The following is a 24369-nucleotide window of genomic DNA, read 5'->3' on the forward strand; positions in this document are numbered from 1 at the left end:
CTAATCAAGCAGTGTCTTTCCAGATACTCATAAATCCTATCCCTCTGTACCCTTTCCATTACTTTGCCTACCACAGAAGTAAGACTAACAGGCCTGTAATTCCCGGGGTTATCCCTATTCCCTTTTTTGAACAGGGGCACAACATTCGCTACTCTCCAGTCCCCTGGTACCACCCCCGTTGCCAGTGAAGACGAGAAGATCATTGCCAACGGTACTGCAATTTCCTCTCTTGCTTCCCACATAATCCTAGGATATATCCCGTCAGGCCCGGGGGACTTGTCTATCCTCAAGTTGTTCAAAATGTCCAACACATCTTCCTTCCTAACAGGTATCTCTTCTAGCTTACCAGTCCATTTCACACTCTCCTCTTCTACAATACGGTCCCTCTCGTTCGTAAATACTGAAGAGAAGTACTTGTTCAAGACCTCTCCTATCGCTTCCGACTCAATACACAGTCTCCCACTACTGTCCTTGATCGGACCTACCCTCGTTCTCGTCATTCTCAGGTTTCTCACATACGCATAAAATGCCTTGGGGTTATCCTTGATCCTATCCGCCAACGATTTTTCATGCCCTCTCTTAGCTCTCCTAATCCCTTTCTTCAGGTCCCTTCTGGCTATCCTGTATCCCTCCACTGCTCTGTCTGAATCCTGTTTCCTCAACCTTATGTAAGCCTCCTTCTTCCTCTTTACCAGACATTCAACCTCTCTCGTCAACCAAGGCTCCCTCACACGACCATTTCTTTCCTGCCTGATAGGTACATACATATCATGGACACGTCGTATCTGCTCTCTGAAAAAGTTCCACATTTCCACCACATCCTTCCCTGACAGCCTATGCTCCCAACGTATGCTCCTCAAATCCTGCCTTACAGCATCGTAATTTCCCTTCCCCCAATTATAAAATCTACCTTGTTGTGCGCACCTATCTCTCTCCATAACCAAGGTGAAAGTCACAGAATTGTGGTCACCATCACCAAAATGTTCACCCACTAACAAGCCCACCACTTGTCCCGGTTCATTACCGAGTACCAAATCCAATATGGCCTCCCCTCTGGTTGGACAATCTACATACTGCGTTAGAAAAGCTTCCTGGACACACTGCACAAACACCGCCCCATCCAATCTACTTGATCTAAAGAGCTTCCAATCAATATTTGGGAAGTTGAAGTCGCCCATGACGACGACCCTGTGGCTTCTGCACCTTTCCAAAATCTGTTTCCCAATCTGTTTCTCCACATCTCTGCTGCTATTGGGGGGCCTATAGTAAACACCCAACAAGGTGACTGCACCTTTCCTATTTCTGACTTTAGCCCATACTACCTCCAGAGGCAGATCCCCCTCAAACTTCCTTTCTGCAGCCGTTATACCATTTCTAATTAGCAATGCCACCCCCCCTCCTTTTTTCCCACCCTCCCTAATCTTACTGAAACACCTGTAACCAGGAACCTCCAACAGCCATTCCTGTCCCACATCTATCCACGTTTCCGTGATGGCCACAACATCGTAGTCCCAGGTACCGATCCACGCCTTAAGTTCACCCACCTTATTTCTGATACTCCTTGCGTTGAAGTATACGCACTTGAGCCCATCTCTGTGTCCGCAAGTAGTCCCTGTCAGTGCTACCTTCTCCACAGCCTCCCTACAGTCTTGGGCATCCTGACAAACAGCTAACCTACTTGCTGGACTACAAGTCCGGATCCCATCCCCCTGCCAAATTAGTTTAAACCCCCCCGAAGAGTGCTAGAAAACCTACCCCCCAGGATATTGGTGCCCTTCTGGTTCAGGTGCAACCCGTCCTGTTTGTACAGGTCCCACCTTCCCCAGAATGCAGTCCAATTGTCCAAATATCTGAAGCCCTCCCTCCTACACCAGCCTTGCAGCCACGTGTTCAACTGCACTCTCTCCCTATTCTTTGCCTCACTGTCACGTGGCACCGGCAACAACCCAGAGATGACGACTCTGTCTGTCCTAGCTTTTAGCTTCCAGCCTAACTCCTTGAGCTCTTGAATGACCTCCCCACCCCTCTTCCTACCTATGTCGTTGGTGCCAATGTGCACCACGACTTCTGGCTGCACACCCTCCCCCTTAAGGATTCTGAAGACACGGTCTGAGACGTCTCGGACCCTAGCACCCGGGAGGCAACAAACCATCCGTGAGTCTCGCCCATGTCCACAGAACCGCCTGTCCGTCCCTCTAACTAGAGAGTCCCCTATAACTAGCGCTCTCCTCCTCTCCCCCTTTCCCTTCTGAGTCTCAGAGCCACAGACCCCTTCACTGCAGCTTACACCTGCAACGCTGTCCCCCCCCAACAGTTTCCAAAGTGAATGCTTTCCTACAATCACAGCCAGTAAATGGTCTCTCTCCAGTGTGAACTTGCTGGTGTGGTAGCAGGTTGAATGCCTGACTGAATCCCTTTATACACACAGAAGAGGTGAATAATGCATTCCCAGTGTGAACTCACCGTTTCATTCATACGTGGATTAACTGAGAGAATCCTCTCCCACACAAGGAGCAAGTGAATGGTTTCTCTCTCATGAGAATTCCTTGGTGTATCCTCAGGTTGGGTCCCTAACTTAATTCTTTCCAACACAGAGAGCAGAAATGTTGGTTTCTCCGCAGTGTGAACTCAATAGTGGTCTCTGTAGGCTGGGTGACAGGATGAATCCCTGGAAGCAGGTGAACAATATCCCACCTGCTCCCCCCCCCCCCCCCCGCCCCACTCCACTTCTACCCAATGTGAATTAGCTGGTGTCTTAGTCTGGAGGATGACTGAGTGAATCCCTTCCCACACATCAAGCAAGGAAATGGTCTTTCTCCAGTGTGATCACATTGGTGTGTTAGATTGGATGAACAGGTTAATTCTTTCCAACATGGGAGGAGTTGAAAAGTTTCTCCCCAGTGTGAACATGCTGGTGTCTCTGTAGCTGGGATGAATAAGTCAAATATTTGAAGACATTGAGGTCTGCAGATGCTGGGGAGCAGAGTTGAGAATGTGTTGCTGGAAAAGCGTCAGATAGCATCCGAGAAGCAGGAGAATTTACTTTTCGAGCCTGAGCTCTCTTCAAGAGTGAGGCTGGAAACCTCAGGGATGGAGAGCTAAATGGGAGGGTGTGGGGCTGGGGAGAAGTTAGCTGAGAGTGCAATAGATGGTTGGAGGTGGGGGGTAAAGGTGATAGGTCAGAGAGGAGGGTGGAGCGGATACGTGGGAAGGAAGATGGACAGGTGGGACAGGTCATGAGGATGATGCTGAGGTGTAATTTGGAACTCTAGTAAGGTGGGGGCAGGGAAATGTGGAAACTGGTGAAGTCCACATTGATGCCCTGGGGTTGAGAGGTTCTGAGGTGGAAGATGAGGCGTTGTTCCTCCAGGCGGCCGCTGGTAAGGGAGTGGTGATAGAGGTGTCCCAGGATCTGCATGTCCTCAGCAGAGTAGGACGGATAGTTGAAATTTTGGGCCATGGGGTGTTGGAGTTGATTGGTGTGGATGTCCTGGAGATGTTCCCTAAAGCACTCTGCGAGAAGGCGTCTAGTTTCCCCAATATAGAGGAGACCACATCGGGAGCAACAGATACAATAAATGATGTGTGGAAGTGCAGGTGAAACTTTGCTGGATGTGGAAGACTCCTCTGCAACCTTGGACAGAGGTGAGGTGGAGGTGTGGGCACAGGTTTTGCAATTCCTGCGGTGGCAGGGGAAGGTGCCAGGAGGGGAGGGTGGATTGTTGGGGGCTGTGAACCTTATCAAGTGGTTGCAGATGGAACGGTCTTTGCGAGAAGTGGATAGGGGTGGATAGGGACAACCATCTCTGGTGGTGGAGTCCATTTGTTGGTGGCGGAAATGTCGACAGATGATGTGATTATGGTTGGATGGATGGGGTTCGAGGGCGGATATGCGGGACATGGATGAGATGCATTTGAGGACACCTTCAAACACGTCGGAGGGCAAATTTCGGTCTGAAAGAAGGAAGCAATCTGATGTGATCTGTGATGGAATTGGGAGCAGATGCAGCAGAGGCAGATGAATTGGAAATATGGGATAGGATTTTAGTAGAAGGTAGGGGGGGAGGAGGTGTAATCCAAGTAGCTGTGGGAGTGGATGGGTGTGTAAAAAATATCAGTCCTCGTGGATTGAAATGGAGAGGTCTAGGAAGGGGAAGAAAGTGTCTGAGATGGTCCAGATGAATTGAAGGTCGGGGTGGAATGTGTTGATGGAGTTGATGAACGGCTCGACCTCCTCACGGGAGCAAGAGGTGGCGCCGCTGTAGTCATGATTATAGCGGAGTAAGAGGTGGGGAGTGTTGCCAGTGGAACTACGGAAGGTAAACTGTTCTTTGTAGCCAACAAAGAGACAGGTATAGCTGGGGGCCATCTGGGTATCCATGGCTACACCTTTAGTCTGGTGGAAGTGGGAGGGTTCGAAGGAGAAATTGTTGAGGCTGACGACCAGTTCAGCCAGACGAGTAAGTGTGTCAGTGGAAGGGTACTGGTGGGGACGTTGGGACAGGAAGAAACCGAGGGCTTGGAGGCCCTAGTCATGGTGGATGGAATATAGAGGGTCTGGATGTGCATGGTGAAGATGAGATGTTGGGGGCCGGAAAAACAGAAGTATTTTAGGAGGTTGAAGGCGAGGTTAGTGTCCTAAATGTATGCGTGGAATTCCTGGACCGGGGGATAGGACAGTACTGAGGTCGGTGGAGATGACTTCGGTGGGGCAAGAGTAGGCTGAGACAATGGGTTGGCCAGGGTAGTTCGGCTTGTGGATCTTGGTTTAGGAGGTAGAATCAGGCGGTAGGAGGTTTCCTAACAATGAGGTTGAAAGCTGTGGACGGGAGATGCCCTGAGCTGATGAGGTTCTGTATGGTCTGGGAGATGATGGTTTGGGGATGGGCGTTGGGGTCATGGTCGAAAGGCCGGTAAGAGGAGGTGTTTTCGAGTTGGCGCCTGGCTTCAGCGGTGTAGAGGTCAGTGCAACAAACTAGCACAGCACTCCCTTTTTCCGCTGTTTTGATGGTGACCAGTATAACCTCCGCTTAACTGTAAATATCTGTTGGAGTTTACGCTGTGGTTTGTAGCTATTGATAGGAGCAGCATGACCAGCACTGGACTGGAAATAGCTGTCTGAGATTACACTGAGGTTTGTAGTTATTTACATGAGCAATCTATCATCGATTGACCTGTAAACAGCTCGCTGAGGTTACCCTGCAGTTTGGAATTATTTATATGATCAGTTTACCCTGCACTGAACAGTAATAATTGTAGAATAAACTCAGTCATTTATTTACATTTCAGTGTAGGTCCAACTGATCATAGCAATAACTACAAACTGCAGGGTAACCTCAGAGAGCTATTTACAGTTCAGTGCAGGTTATTCTGCTCATGTCAATAACTAAAACTTCAGGGTAAACTCAGAGAGCGATTCAAAACTATTTAAAGTGTGGCCAAGCTGCGGGAATGCGGCTTCCGTCTCCACAGAACCGTGGGTTTCGCATCTTCCTGCTGCAGAATGCCAGGTGTACCCGCGCGTGTTATGGTTCAGTTTTCAACACAGCTGTGTCTCAGTTCAACACAACCAACTTGTTTTGTTTCTTGGAAACTTAGTTCTGATGTGGACGAGTTCAGACTCTCGATTGAGTCAGTGTCTGTACTGGAGGGATCACATTCAGCTTTCACACGAAAAGTCCCGCGCTCAAGCCGCTCCGCTGCTGCGTCATGTTCCAGGCAAATTATGTTGTTCACTGTTTTCACTGAATCCTAGCAGGGATTGGTATTTCATCGCTATTGTGAACCAAAATCCTGCAGTGACTCACTTGTCACTGTTTAATATTCTGGCGAGTCGGAAAACAATTCCAATTAATTGTGAAGTTATATTTTCCTCAATTTCTCTCAGACCTTAATTTGTGTCCTGGAGACGGAGGCTGCTGCTACGCTGCAAGCACCCCTGCTTTGGTCATCGAATGGCAACTCTAATCTGATTGAGACTGTGTTTGGTAATCTTCACTTTTCATGACCCATTCTGATTGTTTTTTTTCTTTTCTCTCATTTGAGCACTTGCCGGGATATGTCAGCGCAGTATGTTTGGAAGACCAGTCTAGAGTTGTCCTGCTTCCAGTTTCTGGGAGCCGGTTATGGCTCATTGCCCTCGGATTGTCTCACAGACAGCATTCATCCTTCCGTGTATCTGGAAATGCATTTCACTTGTAATGTTTGATTCTGTTCTGCGTTAAGTGCTGCCTGTTTTGTGATTCACTCAATACATTACGGGCTAACACGATTTGTGAGGTAACTTTCAACAGCAAATATTCTCAACTGAGAATCTAGGACTATTTCACAGAGTATGGCCAGTAGCGGCAAAAGTAATGAGGTCCTTCACTTCTGCAGTGTTTCACCATACTAAATTCACGCGTGATTCAATCTTAGTGTTCGGAGGCATAATTTAAACAGATTGGTTAAATTCGAACTCTTTTCAATACAATAATCAACTCAGGTATCCATTTCACAGCCAAACGCTGCATCGTTTTAAATTTCGAGTTCCTGCTGAGACAGTTAGCTAGTCCTTTCAGGTATTTGTAAGCTCTCAGTTCTGAACACCATTCACTGTCTCTTAAAGGTGTAGTGCACGGATTCAATTTCATAACACTGTTCTTACCACAAAATTATGCAGCTTCCAATGTTGGGGACAGGAGTTTGGTTACAATGTTTGAAAAGATGGGGAGGATCAGCTGCAACCGTTACCGCATCTAAAAAAGTGTTTTTTTTAGATTAGATTAGATTAGATTAGATTATTTACAGTGTGGAAACAGGCACTTGTTCCCATTTCACACGGGAAGGGTCCCCCATAAGGAATGAGTTTCCATAAGCTGTGTCCCAGGGTTGGGCAGAAGCTGCAGAGGCCACTTTCTATTGGCATTCAGGATCTGTAGAGAGCAGTGTTCGTCTTTGCCTCATATCATATGGATCTGGGGAATATGTATCATGGATGGTTTGGCTATAATCCAACCTTGCCATGGATTTTCCTGTTTAAATGGAGGTAAGAGATCACTCCAATAGTCTGACCTAAAACAATCAAAGCTGTTTACCTGGACGGTGTTGAACTACCTTTTTTGATCTTGCAGCCCGCTGCTGACAATTTGAGCCACACAGCTTATCATCAACCAGGCCTGCCGATTTCCTAAAAGCAGGAAGGTTAGCGGGGATCTGAAGGGCGGTGGAACAGCTGGAGCTCTCACTGTTTTCAGAGTCTTTCACAATTTTTCCCGGTTTCATCACTGACAGTGTCAGAGAGCTTGAGGGTGTCTGCAAACAACCTGAAGAAAAGGAACTATCACAAACTGGAAGTTACCCAGGCCCATCGATGTGACTGCCTGAGGTACTTCACTTGTGGCTCTGGTTCTGGGATAATTCAAGCACACGGCTTGACAGAAACTGGAGCTTAAATACAGCACTTCACGCCAGTCAGCGTTATCTATCGTAAAGATACACTGGGTACAGAATCCCATCTAAGTAACCACCACATCAAATCCTCCATGCCAATCTGTCCACAATCTTCAGTTTTGAATCTCATCGTCAATTTCTCTCAGTTAATGTGAACGCCTTATTTTCACCTACATAGTCTTAGTCAACAGTAAAAGGTACACTTCGTCAATTCTCCCGACAGCTTCAGTTAAACCCTCACATTATGAATCTCTCAAATTTGAACTATTCTGGCAAAGGAATCAGTCTGTCCCCTCTCAGGAATCCTGCCATCCTTCCCAATGTGTGGGTGATCTGTCTCCTCTCAGGGACCCTGCTGTCCTTCCAATGTATGGGTGATCTGTCCCCTCTCAGGGGACCTGTCATCCTTCCTAATATATAAGTGATCTCTGGTTTGCACAGACCCAGTTGCTCTGTGTTCCTGAGGGTGATGTTATCATGCAGTGACAGTAGCACAGTGCCATCACCCGCTTCCTGAGAATTTATTCAACTGTGTGATTTTTCTCTAACTCCAGTACTTCCGATATCTACCCAGCTACAGGTTCGACAGGAGAATTTCAAATTACCAGCAGTGACAACAGCAGTTGTTGAGTATTTGTGACCATTGGCCAACAATTTGCAGTTTTCAGTGTCGTGCCTGTTACCTGTGAGAGGTTCTGTCACTGTAAAGCTGGTGTATCTCCTTTAACGTGGATCCGAATCTATTTCAATATATAGCTATGTTTCGCTTCTGCCTTCCCTCGGTCTCTAATACTGTGAGTATCTGTCTGATTAATCCTTCTCGTCACTTTATCAGATTGTGTCTGGATGATGTTTCTACTGCATTCCTTTGACCATATGCAATAGATTTAGAAGCTTTACCTTTCCACAACATGTTTAATAGTCAGGAATTATTTGTACGACAGTCCTTTACTGTTCTGCTTTGTGCCGATATTAACCAAAAGGCTCAGCACCACGTTTACGCTCTTTCATCCATTTAGCATATCCTGAAACATTAACTTTGGAATTATCTCCTCAAGGATCAGTAAATATGCTTGATCTTCCTGATCCACTGCAGTCTGCGTGGTGAAGGTGCACCTGCAGTGCTGTTAGGTAAGGAGTTATCAAATTAACATGAATGATTAGTTATCTTTGTCCAAATGAACAAAATGTTATATTTTTCATACATTTGATATGATGCAACAGTCTGACATATGACACAAGGTCGTCATATAACAATATTTGACACCAGGCGCACGTGGTCATATTAGGACAACTGACCAGAAACAGTCTCAAAGAGGTAGATTTTTAAAGTGTATTCTCAACAAACAAAGGGATGTTGAAAATTAGCGAGGTTTAGGTAGTAAATTCAAGAGCTTATTGCATTGGAAACTGAAAACATGTAATAAGTTAAAAAGGTGGGAGAGTTAAAATTGGAAATTCACAGCATGTTGCAAGCCAGGGAAGTGCAAATATTTTGGAGGAAAAAAGCAAAAGAACTGAGGATGCTGTAAATCAGAAACACAAACAGAAATTGCTAAAGAGACTCAGCAGGTTTGTCAGCATCAGTGGAGAGAAAGAAAAATTATGCTTCAAGTCCAGTGATCCTTCTTCAGATGTATCTCAGAGGCTTGTGAGGCTGGAGCAGTTTACAAAGAGAGGGTGGTGTGATGGGAAAACTTAAAAATTATAGGAGTGTTAGTATGTTGGTTATGTGTCACCCAGAAATGTATATAGTAGTGAGCACAGGGTGAACAGCACACACGCACAGCAGACATTTGGTTGATCTCAAGATGACAGGGAGGTGGAATGTGGGAGGACAACCGGGAGTGTACTTATTGAGGTATGTCTAGAGGGAACAAAGGACTGGATGAGAGTTTCAGCAGTAGACTGAGATGTTACTGAAATTCAAATGTATGTGGTCTTTGTAGTGATGGTGGGTACGTGGTTGGAAACTCACTGTGAGTTGTAATATTCCTCCATGGCTGTGACCAGTCTAGTTCAACTTCAGACGGTTACATAGAACATTACAGAGCAGTACAGGTCATTACACACTCGATGTTGCACCGACCTGTGAAACCAATCTCGAGCCCATCTAACCTATAATATTCCAATCTCATCTACATGCCTATCAAATGACTATTTAAACCCGTAAATTTGGCGAGTCAACTACTGTTGAAGTCATTACTTTCCCCACACCTACTACTATGTGAATAAAGATACTACCTCTGACATCTGTCCTTTGTCTATCACCCCTCAACTTAAAGCTGTGTCCCCTCAGCGAGCCATCACCATCCGAGGAAAAAGGCTCTCACTGTTCACCCAATCTAAAGCTCTGATTATCTTATACTTCTCAATTAAGTCACCTCGCAATCTTCGCTCTAACAAAAACAGCCTCAAGTTCTTTCTTCATTAGATCTTCCCTCCAAACCAGGCAACATTCTAGTAACTCTCTACTGAACCCTTTCCAAAGCTTTCACATCCTTCCTATAATGCAGTGACCAGAACTGCACACAATACTCCAAGTGCGGCCACGCAAGTCATAGCTTCATACAGCGGCAGCATGACCTCATGGTTCTGAAACTCGATCCCTCCAATAATAAAAGCTATCTAACCGTATGCCTTCTTAAAAACCCTATCAACGTGGGTGGCAAATTTGAGCGAATTATGCACATGGACACCGAGATCTGTCTGCTTATCTCCACTGCGAAGTATCTTCCCATTTGTCCTGTGCACTTTATTCTGTTTAGTCCTTCCAAAGTGAATCACCTCACACCTTTCCGCATTAAACTCCATTTGCCAATTCTTAGCCCAGCTCTGCAGCTTATGTTTGTCCCTTTGTAACCTACAACAACCTTGGGCACTATCCACAACTCTACTGACGTTAGTGTTGTCCGCAAATTTACTAACACATCTCTTGACATCCTCATCCAGGACATTTATAAAAAATGACTAACAGCAGTGGTCCCAAAACAGATCCTTGCTGTACACCACGAGGAACTGAACTCCAGAATGATAATTTCCTATCAAACATCTCTCTCTCTCATCTTTCAGCTAGCCAATTGCTAATCCAAACCGTTAAATCATCATCAATCACATGCTTCCATATTTTGCGCTTTAGCCTCCCATGTGGAACCTTATCAAATGCCTTACTGAAATTGACTACATCAATGACTTTACCCTCATCCACCTGTTTGGTCACATTCTCAGATCACTCAGTAAGATTTGCGAGGCACGACCTGCCTTTAACAAAACTGTGTTGACTACCCCTAATCAATTTATTCCTATCACGATGATTACAAATCCTATCTCTTATAAACTTTTCCAAGACTTTAACTAAAACTGAAGTAAGGCTGACTGGTCGATAATTACCAGGATTGCCCCCACCCCTCTTGTTGAACAAGGGAATGACTTTTGCTATCCTCCAGAGATCTGGTACTGCTGCTATAGAGAATGACGACATGAAGATGCCTCCCCGCTTCTCAGCGAATCCTAGGATAAATCCCAACCAGCCCAGGGGATTTACGTTTCTAAGAATTTCGAACACCTCCTCCTTGTGAACCTGAGTCCCATCTAGTCGAGTAGCTTGTTTCTCAGTATTCACCAAAGTGAACAAGTTTCTCAGTTTTCCAAAGTGAACACTGGCGAAAAATATACATTTCTTGCTTCCCTTTATCGACTCTGACTCCATGCACAACTTCCATACTGTCCTTGACTGGCCCTAATCTTACTCTCGTAATTCGTTTAGCCCCTATATACCTATATAAAGCTTTAGGGCTTTTCCTGATCCCATCTGACAAAACTTCTCATCCACGTGCCCCCCTCGCTCGTCTTAGCTCTCTCTTGAGATATTTCCTGGCTAACTTTTAACTCTCAGTTGCCAGAACTGAGCCTTCACATCTCCTTCTAACATAAGGCTTCTTCTTCCTCTTGTCAGGATATTAAACTTCCTTAGCAAACCATGGCTTCTGTGCTCGTCAACTTCTTCCTTGTCTGACAGATACATACATATCAAGGATCTGCAGCAGCTATTTTACCAGCTATTGTACCAGCTGCTGCTTTTCTTCTGACAGCACATCCCAATCTACCAAATACACTTTGTGAAAATAGTTGCCCGTCAGATCCCTTTTATATCTTTCCCCTCACCTTAAATATTATTTACACCGTAGAATTTTTAAGACTGCAAAGTTATTAAATGTTGAGAGGTATTTAGAAGCAGTGTACTAGCATTCACACTTTAATCAGTGACGTGAAGCAAATAAGTTCAAGATATTCGGATTATTATAATGAACAACAGACATGAGAGAGATCAATTTCAGGTTATCAGGTGTATGTTGATTTTAACGAATATAAAGGGTCTATTTTTAGAAATATTTTTAATTAAGAAATTACTTTTGAGTGTTGTAGCTGACCAAAAAAAAAAAGCAGCAGGGTCATTTTGGAATAAGCTCATAGTTTGTATGTCCGCTTTTTGGACTATCAAGATAGTAAAGGATGATCTCAGAAGCCAGAAGGTTAGATAAGAAAAGAACCGGACAAAATAACAGGAAGGCTGTAACGAGAAAGGACAGCCAAATAAGGCAGATTTAACGAAAAACAAGAGAGGCAATTAATAAGTATGATAGGCTTAGGCTTGGGTGCAGGGAATTACCAAATGAAGGAAGAACGGGCGCAAGTAATAACCAAGTAAGGGGATAGAATGAAGTAGACACTTATGATCGGTTTATTGCTCAGTATAGGGGTGTCGAGATACTCCTCAGAAAAGTATAAAAAGCTCTGTATTTTACTGTCGGGTGTGTCTCTCTTCATAGAGCCACCCATCTTGCAAGATTACAATGTGCTGCTTCGGAACTCTTCGACTCGGACTGAATATTATTGATTAACTGGGGTTCGTTTCTCAAAATTGGGGGCTCGTCAGGGATGAATTTCAGCTCCTGAAAAGGCTCCCGCCGTCGATAAATACGAAGGCGCACCCCGTTCCTTGAGAACGGTCTCCTGTTTTTCGGCGGTGGGTGGCTTGAGGGATTGCCTGAATTGAATCCTTTAAGAGTCATTCCAAACCAATTGGTAGTGAGTGTGTATTCCTTGAGTTGGACTCAAGGGGACTTTGGGTGGGACTCAAGGGGGAAGGCACAACCGAAAGTCGTCCAATAGCTACTAATTCCGTGCACAGACCAAGGCAAGAAATCTGACATTTAAGTACTACCTTGGTGGCTGGCTTGGGTTTTAGTAGTTATGAGGGACTAATGAAAGTAACCTGGGGTGTTCGGGAGTACAAAGCTCGTACCTCGAGTTGGACTCGAGGTTTCTGGTTCATAGGGGTGGGACGCCTAACTCGATTGCCTTTTCACGATTTACAAGGACACCAGAATCGCTTGTCAGGGGTCAGGCTAACCCCTAAAATGTGCCCTACCTCGAGTTGGACTCAAGGATTTACCTGAGTTTTCTGGGGGAAAAGAATCCTCAGATTCTGTAGGGATTGGACCCCTATAGGGAGAGGTGATTGAGGCCACTGGGTGGTGAACCAGGGTGAAATGGGTTGTGCAACAAGTAGTATATGAAAATCCTCCATTGACAAGGGAGGCGCCCCTGGCAACATTCGTCTAGAAAGTCCGTTCGGTTGGATGTTGGGAAATTGGAAACAAAATGAACACACACGACAAAAAGATAGAAAGAAGATGATAAAATATTGTTGTTTTGTATGGATTAAGGAACCTATTCTTCGTCCTGCTGTCTTCTGGCCAAAGTACGGGTCGGACGAGGATTGGGTTTGTCAATGTTTAAATTTATATGTGAATGAAAAAGAACCCTTCAGTCAGGAGGAGTCTGGCTATGCCTCCTGTTGGAAGGGTGAATCTAAAATGCGGATGTGCATTGTAAAAATAGATGAAAAGAAAATCCCTTGTGCACCACCTCTATCCCCATGGGAGGCATTAGATAATTTACCCCCCGCCATATGGAAGAATCCAACAGCCCATGGCGGTTTCTGGTACGAGTCAGGGGCAGGCAGTGGGACTGGGGCAGGGGGATGAAGGTCCCACCACGTCTGAGACAGAACAGGAAATAGATAAGAGTCAGGTCCCAATTGCAAAACGCACCAGAAGCTCAATGGAAAGATTAGAAGAAAGTGAAGGGGAGGCGGAAGAAATGTTGGTCAAAAACATGCTTCCATGAAGAGAGGTCCAGATTGGGGAAAGGGAAATTGGGTTTGTTAATGCCCCTTTAACTAGTGGGGAAGTAAGGTCCTTTAAAAAAGAAATGAAAATACTCAAAGAAGACCCGTAAGGTTTGTTAGAACAGATTGATCAATTCCTGGGTCCGCATGTATATACTTGGACAGAATTGCTGTCCATACTAAATATTTTATTTAGTGGTGAAGAAAGAGGGTTGATAAGGAAAGCAGCATTTGGGGTCTGGGACAGAGAACACCCATGGGAACTGAAGGGCAGGTCAGGCAGGGGATAAGTCGGGATCATCAAAAACAAGAAGATAGGGAAAAGATGAAAATTATGAAAACTTTATTAATAAGGGCAATTGGAGAAGCCACACCGAAGCCGCAGAAGTTAACAACGGCATTTGAGGCCTGTCAAGGAAAGGAAGAGAGTCCCTCGGAGTTTGTACAAAGACTGAAGGACTCTGTGTGCAAATATTCTGGGATGGATTTTGAGGGGCCAGTAGAGGCAAGGAATTAGTTCATGAAGGATTAACAAAGCGAATTTTAGAATCCCTAATTTTGCCCCGGGAAATAGCTGTGGTTCATGTGAATGGGCATAAACAGGGGGATACCCTAGAAGTAAGGGGGAATAGATTGGTGGATGAGGCAGCTAGGGAGGGCGCCATGAGTCCACCAGAAGCAGTAATATGTCCCCTGATACCGTCGTTCCCAGATCCTGTGAGTACTCCATTATTGAATACTAAGGCGGAGGAGGAGGAACTGAAAGACACAGGTGCAGTTCAAACAGAAGAGGGCGTTGGCTGCTACCTGACGGAAGGGAGATGCTTAATAAAACGATGATGTGAGAAATTATGACCATTTTGCATCAGGGAAGTCATTGGGGGTGTAGGCAATGTGCGATTTAGTCCTGTGAAGATATGGATGCGAAGGAGCATATACCATTGCCAAACAGATATGTGAAGGATGTATAAAATGTAAAAATATAAACAAAAAGGTTTTGAGGAGACATGTTCAGGGAGGACGACCACCTGAGCTACGAAAATTTCAGAGTATTCAGTTAGATTATACCTAGTTACTCCGGGTGGGAAGTTTCAAGTTCCTGTTGGTGATCGTTGAGCATTTATCCAGATGGGCTGAAGCATACCCTTTGGCTACAGCCACTGCGAACGGGGTTTCCAAGGTCATTCTTGAACAGATAATTCCCAGGAACGTGGTAGTAGAACATATAGACTCAGATCAAGGTACACATTTTACTTCTAAAGTATTACAGGTGACAATGAAGAGTTTAGGAATCTCCGGGGAAGTTCACACCCATTGGCACCCATTCCCCAATAGAAAAAGTTGAAAGAATGAATCAGACGCTGAAAAAGCAATTATCTAAATTAGTACTTGGGACCAAACTCCCGTGGACAAAATGTCTACCCTTGGCTCTCCTACGGTTGCGAACACCACCTAGAAAGGACTTGGGATTGTCCCCAAATGAAATATTGTTCGGCTTACCTTATTTGGGCACAAAAGGGGTGGTTCCAATTAATGAGCAGAAATTAATGAAATATATGCTGGCCCTGTCCAGTTCTCTATCTTTTCTTCGAACTCAGGTTCTGCTTGCCCAGACTCCAGCCCTTGGCTTTGCAGTGCATCCGCTCAGACCAGGCGATTGGGTCCCAGTCAAATCATGGTCGGAGACGAAACTTCAGCCAGACTGGGAAGGTCCTTATCAAGCACTCCTCACGAAAGAGACGGCAATTAGGACGGCGGAAAAGGTTTGGACACATACAAGAATCAAAGGACCAGTGAAACCCCCGAAGGACAAGGGAATTTGTAGAGCAGAAACAACAACGGATCCGCTTAAACTCAAGTTAAAGAGAACTGTTTAATGGACCATTTAATGGACTGATAAGTGATTATTTGTACGGTTGCAACGTGATCGTGTGATAAGTTTCTGTCAAATTGTTGGATTAGTCTCTCGGCACGACCTTTTCACGAATGGAGAGAATGTATAGTTTAGCCTTTTTGCTCCCCTTCCTTGATTGCATTTTAGGAAGAACGTCTTATGTGATACTAATGGTCCCCGAGAGTACCAATCCCCGTGTCATAGAAGCCGATATTTGCAGTTGGTAGATTGTGGGAAGTCAGTGGAAGTATAGTAACTCAGCAATTCATCTCAAATCCTATGGAGGTTATTCAGTACAAAATGGAAAGAAATTATACCTCAAACCCTCTGACCCCCTGGCCCCCATGGCAGAGATGGCTGCTCTTATGATAGGAATACATTTTGGAATACATTTCACGGTAAGGGCAAACTTTGGGAAAATCCACTCATCCAAGTACACCGAAACCATATTCAGCCTTCCCCTGATTGTCCAGATCAAAGGTGCAACGCAGTGTACATTACAGTAAAGAATACCTAGAGGAAGGAAGGGATATATGACCGGCGGCGTGGGTGGGTGGGGGGGCGGGGTTTTACCATGTCCAGCACAATGAAACATTTGGCATAGAAATGACAATTAGCAGGCAGAATTTGATTTCTCGGGATGTTGTTTTCGCATACAGGTGAGAAATGGGACCGTAGTGGAAAGTATGAATACCATGGTTGGGTGCAGGGGGTCACAATTGTAGAGATGAAAGACTTGAAACAGTCTAAGAAATAGAAATAGTATACGGGGATACAAATGCCTGAGTTGAATGGGTGAACTACACTGTGAAAAGTCTGAATAAAGGCATTTGCTATGCATGTGCCTCAGGTCGAGTGGTGGCTCGCGTGGTTCCCTTTCCGCTTGGGTGGAAGTGGGACAGGGCTGGTATGATATGCATGATAGCCCTGTACCAGGATGAGACGGCGTGGGGTGACCCAGGCTGTCGGTCTTTGCTGTTGTTGTTCCCTCCCCTGACGGAAGATTTTAAAAATCCCCCTTCATTTTCGGACGGGATCGGGAATTGTACCTCCTGTGTGTGAACGCAGGTGTCGGCCTGGTCCCGATTTCTAGGAGACTTAAAGTCCTGCTCAGAAATTGAATCGGTTCCCGAGACACTGTTGGGAGGAAACTATTCAGCTTTAAAGATACCCGAGTGGATTTGTGGTGGTACTGTGGCGGAAAGATTCTAAGACCTACTATACCCTCTGACTGGCGAGGCACTTGTGCAGTTGTGCAATTGGCTATCCCATTCAACCTAGCATTAGAAAAAGGTGAGATTCCCCTGGAATGGGGAAAACGAGGTGTGCACAGTCAGTGTTTGCTACCTCCTTTGATGATGATATTTATTTGGACGGGATAGGGTTTCCCAGAGGGGTGCCTGATGAATTTAAGACTCATAACCAGATAGACAATAGACAATAGACAATAGGTGGAAGATCAGGCCATTCTGCCCTTCGGGCCTGCACCACCATTCAATATGATCATGGCTGATCATCCTTAATCAGTATCATGTTTCGGCCTTATCTCCATAACCCTTCATTCCACAATCCTTGAGAGCTCTATCTAACTCTTTCTTAAATGAATCCAGAGACTGGGCCTCCACTGCCCTCTGGGGCAGAGCATTCCACACAGCCACCAATCTCTGCGTGAAGAAGTTTCTCCTCATCTCTGTCCTAAATGGTCTACCCCGTATTTTTAAGCTGTGTCCTCTGGTTGGGCAATCACCCATCAGCAGAAACATGTTTCCTTGCCTCCAGAGTTTCCAATCCTTCAATAATCTTATATGTCTCAATTATATCCCCTCTCAGTCTTCTAAACTCAAGGGTATACAAGCCCAGTCGCTCCAGTCTTTCAGTGTAAGGTAATCCCGCCATTCCACAAATTGACCTCGTGAACCTACGCTGCACTCCCTCAATAGCCAGAATGTCTTTCCTTAACAATTTGGAGACCAGAACTGCACACAGAACTCCAGGTATGGTCTCACCAGGGCCTTGTACAGCTGTAGAAGAACCTTTTTGCTTCTATACTCAGTCCCTCTTGTTATGAAGGCCAGCATGCTATTAGCCTTCTTCACTACCTGCTATACCTGCACGCTTACCTTCATTGCCTGGTGTCCAAGAACACCCAGATCTCTTTGTACTGCCCCTTTACCTAAATTGATTCCATTTTGGTAGTAATCTGCGGTCCTGTTCTTGCCACCAAAATGGATAACCATACATTTATCCACATTAAACTGCATCTGCCATGCATCTGACCACTCACCTAACTTGTCCAGGTTACCCTGTAATCTCCTAACATCCTCATCACATTTCACCCTGCCACCCAGCTTAGTATCATCAGCAAATTTGCTAATGTTATTACTAATACCATCTTCTATATCATTAACATATATTGTAAAAAGCTGTGGTCCCAGCACTGATCCCCGCGGTACTCCATTGGTCACTGCCTGCCATTCCGAAATGGAGCTGTTTATCACTACTCTTTGTTTCCTATCAGCCAACCAACTTTCAATCCAAGTTAGTACTTTGCCCCCAATGTCATGCGCGCTAATTTTGCTCACTAACCTCCTATGTCGGACTTTATCAAAAGCTTTCTGAAAGTCCGGATACGCTACATCTACTGGATCTCCCTCGCCCATCTTCAGAGTTACATCCTCAAAAATAGCAGCTGGATTTGAAACTCTTTTCTGGAGGGTTACAATTAATAAAAATGTCGATTGGATTAATTACACTTTTGTAACCAACAAAGATTTACAAATTGCATCGGAAACGCTGTTAAAGTGATAACTGAACAGTTAGATGCCACAAGCAGGATGGCCTGGGAAAATAGGATGGCCTTTGATACGATGTTGCCAGAAAAAAGGGGGAGTTTGTGTTATGTTAGGGGGAAGTTGCTGCACCTTTATTCCGAATAACACGGCCCCTAGATGGCTCGATTACTCGAGCCTTACAAGGATTGACGTGCCTCTCATTTTAATTGGCTGAATATTCTGGAGTAGACACTTCAATAACGGGGTGGTTGGAGTCTTGATTCGGCAAATGGAAAGGAGTTGTGGTTTCCATTCTAACCTCCTTGTTAGTGGTGGTTTGGATTCTGGCAGCACTGGGCTGTTGTATTATTCCTTGTATTCAGGGTCTCGCTCAGAGAATGATCGAGACCGCCTTGACTAAACAAATGCCTCTGAAGGGTATGCAGGGAGGACAGCCTTTACTTGTTAACAACTTATGATGTTGAGAATACCCCCGAAGGCATTTCCAAAGTAGATAAACTTTCAGGTCTGATGCTCTCTAACCTGGAGGGCTCAATGTGCCAGAATGAAGAAAATCAACATACACTGACAAAAAGAAAAGGAGGGATTGAAAGAGAAAAAATTCAGGTTGTCAGGTGTATGTCGATTTTAACGAACAGAGAGGGTCTTTTAAGAAATAGTTCAAAGCTAAGAAATAACTTTGAGTGTTGTAGCTGACCACAAAAGAAAAAAAGAAGTAGGAAGGGCATTTCGCAATAAACTCATAGTTTGTAGGTCCGCTTTTTGGACTATCAAGATAGTATAGGATGATCTCAGAAGTCAAAAGTTAGATAAGAAAAGAGGAACTGGACAAAATAACAGGAAGGCTGTAACGAACAAGGACAGATTAAAAGAAAAACAAGAGAGACAATTAATAAGTATGATAGGCTTAGGTCTGGGTGCAGGGAATTCCCAAATGATGGAATAACGGGCACAAGTAATAATCAAATAAGGTGATAGAATGAAGTAGGCACTTATGATAGGTTTATTGCTCAGTGTAGGGGTGTCTAGAGATCCCTCAGAAAAGTATAAAAAAAGCTCTGTATTTTACTTTCGGGTGTGTCTCTCTTCATAGAGCCACCATCTTTAAAGTTGTTCGAATAAATGTGCTGCTTCAGAACGCTTTGACTCGGACTGAAAATTATTGATTAAGTGGGTTCGTTTCTCACACAAGCAAAATCATTGAGTCCCATTCAGTTTGGGAACTAAGATAATCGGCGAGTTCCACTCGCTTTGGCTTTGTTTGGTGATGTCCTCATTGAGCATAGCCTCCACCTCCTTCTGGACCTGTCTGGCTTTGAGAGGATTAAGATGATATGGGTGCTGTTTTATAAGAACAGTATTCTCTACGTCTACTTCATGTAAAATAGCATTAGTCCCCCTCCATGTAATTCTTACATATGTCCTCATACTGCAATAACAAACCTTTCAGATGCGTTCTATGCTCCTGAAACAGATAGCTTACGAACTTAACCCACTGCTCAAGGACTTCTGCATTTTAAACATATTTTGAGGCACATCAAAATCCAAAACACTAACTGCCATCTGTTTCTCCAATTCTTTCTCTCCTTTTCAGGAGGGGACATATACACTCATTTATAACACACATGAAGGGGAATATGGGAATTGGCAACTAAGATGTTCGTTTCATTACTGTCCGTGGCCTACCTACTATTTGGCTTGAATGACATGTATGCCAAAAATTAACCACATCTTTCTGCATTCCAGGTCAATAAAAATGTTTTCTCCTTTAGCATTAGCCCGAGTCTTTCATACCCCTAGGTGACCTCTTACAGGTAGTTCATGTGCTACACGTAAAACGTCCTGTCTCTATGATACTGGCAACACAATATGGTGCACCTCGGCACATGTCTCCTCTGCACTAACCTGATGTGGTCTTAATTTCCGTCTTAAGATCTATCTTTTGGATAATAACTCTCAAGAATATCCTCTGCCTCCTTTTCAGAGTACTCATCCACATATATATCTTTAATCACCTTGTCTGCCTGTTGCAAGTCCCTTTGCCTTTCAGGACAAAACACCTCTGTCTGACGCTCTGCTTGTTCACGTTTTCCCTGCACCATTAAGGCAAACAGCGTACCAGCTAACTGAACGCCAACTCCTTAATTTTTGTCTTTCGCTGTGCTTCATGCTGTGACTTATGATAGTGGGATCTGGCTACTGTACAATCTGGGAAAATACCAGGATATTTCTGATTTAACTCGTCACTTCCTTGGTCTTCCTTGGGCTTCTCCACAACGAGGGGTGTCCCTCCCAACTTGGACCCTGCTAAATCATTCCCAAGAACAAACTGAATTCGTGAATCTGACACTCTGTCAATCATTCCCACTGTAACTTCTCCAGTCTTGAGTAGGCACTCCAACCTGATCTTACATAGGGGAACGCTAAATTTCTGTCCATCTTTCCCATAAATTAATATACTCCCTGGTAACAGATTAGAAAGACTGCAAATTCGTTCATCTCTTTCTATTAGCGACTGGTTAATTCATGTATCTCTCAAAATTATAACTTCTTGCCCTTCTACCCTACTTATTTCTGAGTAAACTTTAGTCACAGAGGCGAATTATTTACAGAGATTAGGTACTAACTCCATACTCAGCCTCTGCCGAGGCTGTGCACTTTCCTGCAGCTCCTCGGCTCTTGTTGGGGTTTCCTTTAAGACTTTCACTGATGCCACTGGCTTACATTCTTTTACTACATCTTTTCCCACCGTCCTTTTCTTAACGATCAGCATTGTGTCCATACATATCCCTCCTTATCATTGGGTAGTGATCAGTCAGGAAGGGGGAGACTGCAGTTTTGCGTAGGGATCAGTCAGGGAGGGGGAGATTGAAGTGTTGGGAAGGAATCAGTCAGGATGGGGGAGATTGAAGTGTTGGGTAGTGATCAGTCATGGAGGGGGAGACTGCAGTGTTGCTTAGGGATCAGTCAGGGAGGGGGAGATTGAAGTGTTGTGTAGGGATCAGTGAGGGAGGGGGTGATTCAATGTTGGGTAGGAATCAGTCAGGGAGGGGAGATTGAAGTGTTGGATAGGGATCAGACCGGGAGGATTTGATTGCAGTGTTGGGTAGGTATTAGTCAGGGAAGGGGAGATTACAGTGTTGGGTTGTGATCAGTCAGGGAGGAGGAGATTGCAGTGTTGAGTAGGAATCAGTCAAGGAGGGAGAGATTGCAGTCTTGTATTGAGATCAGTCAGGGAGGGGGGATTCCAGTGTTGGGTAGGGATTAGTCCTGGTGGGGAGATTGCAGTATTGGGTAGGGATCAGTCACGGAGGGGGAGATTGCAGTGTTGCGTCGGGATCAGTCAGGGAGGGGGAGATTGCAGTGTTGGGTAGTGATCAGTCAGGGAGGGGAAGACTGCAGTGTTGGGTAGGGATCAGTCAGGGTGGGGAAATCTGCAGCATTGTGTCAGGATCAGCCAAGGAGGGGGGATTGCAGTGTTGGGTAGTGATCAGTCAGTTTGGGGGGAGACTGCACTGTTGCGCAGGGATCAGTGAAGGAGGGGGTGATTGCAGTTTTGGGTAGGGATCAGTCAGGGAGGGGGAGGTTGAAGTGTTGGATAGGGATCAGTGAGGGAGGAGGTGATTGCAGTGTTCAGTAGGGATCAGTCGGGGGAGATTGCATTGTTGGGTAAGGATCAGACCGGGAGGATTTGATTGCAATGTTGGGTTGTAATCAGTCGGGGAGGGGGAGATTGCAGTGTTGGGTAGGGATCAGTCAGGGAGGGGGAGATTGAAGTGTTGGGTAGGGATCAGTCAAGGAGGGGGTTATTGCAGTGTTGGGTAGGGATCAGTCAGGGAGGCGGAGATTACATTGTTGCGTAGGGATCAGTCAGGGAGGGGGAGATTGAAGTGTTGGGTAGGGATCAGTTAGGGAGGGGGTGATTGCAGTATTGGGTGGGGATCAGTCAGGGAGGAGGTAATTGCAGTGTTGTGCAGGGTTAGAGGGAAATGATGAGGGCAAAAAGTGGACATGAGATTAGTTTGGCAAATAGGTTTAAGGAGAATCCAAACTGTCTTCACAAGTGCAAAAAGGACAAACGGGTCACTGGGGAGAGAACAGGGCCCCTCAAAGATCAAGACATTCTGCACGTGGAGCTGCAGGTGATGGGGGAGAGACTGAACAAGTATTTCCCTGTAGAGAAGGACATGGAAGATATAGAACAGGATGATGGCTTGGGAAACTGCACTGGGAAATAGATGATGTCATCCTGCAAAATATCGATATTACAGAGGAGGACTTGCTAGATATCTTCAAACGGTTCAAGGTGGATAAATCCCCAGGAACTGATCAGGTGTACATCGAGAACTCTGTGGGAAGCTGGAGAAGTGATTGCTGGGCCTTGTGCTGAGATATTTATATCATCGATAGTCGCAGGTGAGTGGCGGAAGTCTGGAGTTTGGCCAATTTGGTGCCACTGTTTAAGAATGCTGTTAAGGATAAGCCAGGGAACTACAGTCTGGTTCACCTGACGTCAGTCGTGGGCACGTTGAAGGACGGATATATGAGGGATAGGAGTTACATGTGTTTAGAAATGCACTGTCTAATTGGGGATCGTCAGCATTTCTTTGTGTGTTGGAAATCATGTCTCAAGATATTGAGGTTTTTGAAGAAGGAACAAAAAGATTGATGAGGGTAGAGCGGTGGAGGTGAGTGATATGGACTTCAATAAGGTATTCGAAATGTTTCCACACGGGAGCTTGGTTAGCAAGGATAGATCTCATGGAATACAGGGAAAACCAGCCATTTGGATACAAAACTGGCTTAAAGGTAGAAGACAGAGGGTGGTTGTGGAGGGTTGCGTTTCAGACTGGAGGCCTGTGACCAGTGGAGTGCCACAAGGATCGGTGCTGCGTCCACTACTTTCCATTAATTATATAAATGATTTGGATGTGAACATAGCAGATATAGTTAATAATTTTGCAGATGACACCAAAATTGGAGGTATAGTGGACAGTAAAATATGTTACTTCATATTACAACGACATCTGGATCAGTTGGGCCAATGGGCTGAAAAGTGGCAGATGGAGTTTAATTTAGATCAATGGGATGTGCTGAATTTTGGAAAAGCAACGCTTCGCAGGACTGATACATTTAATGTTAAGGTCCCAAGGAGTGTTTCTGAACAACGAGACCTGAGATTGCAGGTTCATTATTCCTTGAAAGCAGAATTGTGGGTTGATAGGATAGTGAAGAAGGTGTTTGCTGTGCTTGTGTTCACTGATCAGAGCATTGAGTAGAGGAGTTGGGAGGTCATTTTCTGGCTGTACAGGACATTGGATAAGCCACTTTTGGAATATTGCGTGCAATTGTTGTCTCCTCACTATCGAAAGGATAATGTGTAAATTGAAAGGGTTCAGAAAAGATTTACAAAGATGCTGCCAAGATTGGAGGATTTGAGCTACAGGGAGAGGTTAAATGGGTTGGGCCTGTTGTCTCTGGAACGTCTGAGGCTGAGGGGGAACCCATAAGGAGGCTTCTAAAACCATGAGAGGCATAGTTAGGATTAACAGACATGGTCCTTTCCCCTGGGGTGGGGTAGTCCAGAACTGGAGGGCCTAGTTTGAGGGTGAGAGGGGCAAGATATAAAAGGAATGTAAGGGACAACGTTTTGATGTAGAGGGTGTTGCGTGTATGGAATGACCTGCCAGAGGAAGTGGTGGAGTCGGGTACAGTTACTGCATTTAAAAGGTATCTGGATGGGGATACGAACAGGAAAGGTTGAGAGGAATTTGGGCCCGGTACTGGCAAATGTGACAACATTATGGTAGGATATGTGGGTGGTGTGGATGAGTTGGACCGAATGGTCTGTTTCTGTGCTGTACATCTCTATAACTGTAAATGTTTTCCACTGTCCATTACCAGCCACACACTTCACTGTTTCCCCTGTTTACCTTGGTCAGTTCTCCCCTCAGCACATGTCAATAGCTTTGGTTGTGATTGGAGGGTGTGCTTTATGGTCACTTTAAAAATCCATCATCTCGCTGAATTCCACTATACTACAATTTCCCAGAGGATAT

This window comes from Chiloscyllium plagiosum, unplaced genomic scaffold (assembly GCF_037043375.1).
Source record: "Chiloscyllium plagiosum isolate Xiang-an unplaced genomic scaffold, Cpla_swu_hap1 HiC_scaffold_37, whole genome shotgun sequence".
Taxonomy (NCBI): domain Eukaryota; kingdom Metazoa; phylum Chordata; class Chondrichthyes; order Orectolobiformes; family Hemiscylliidae; genus Chiloscyllium; species Chiloscyllium plagiosum.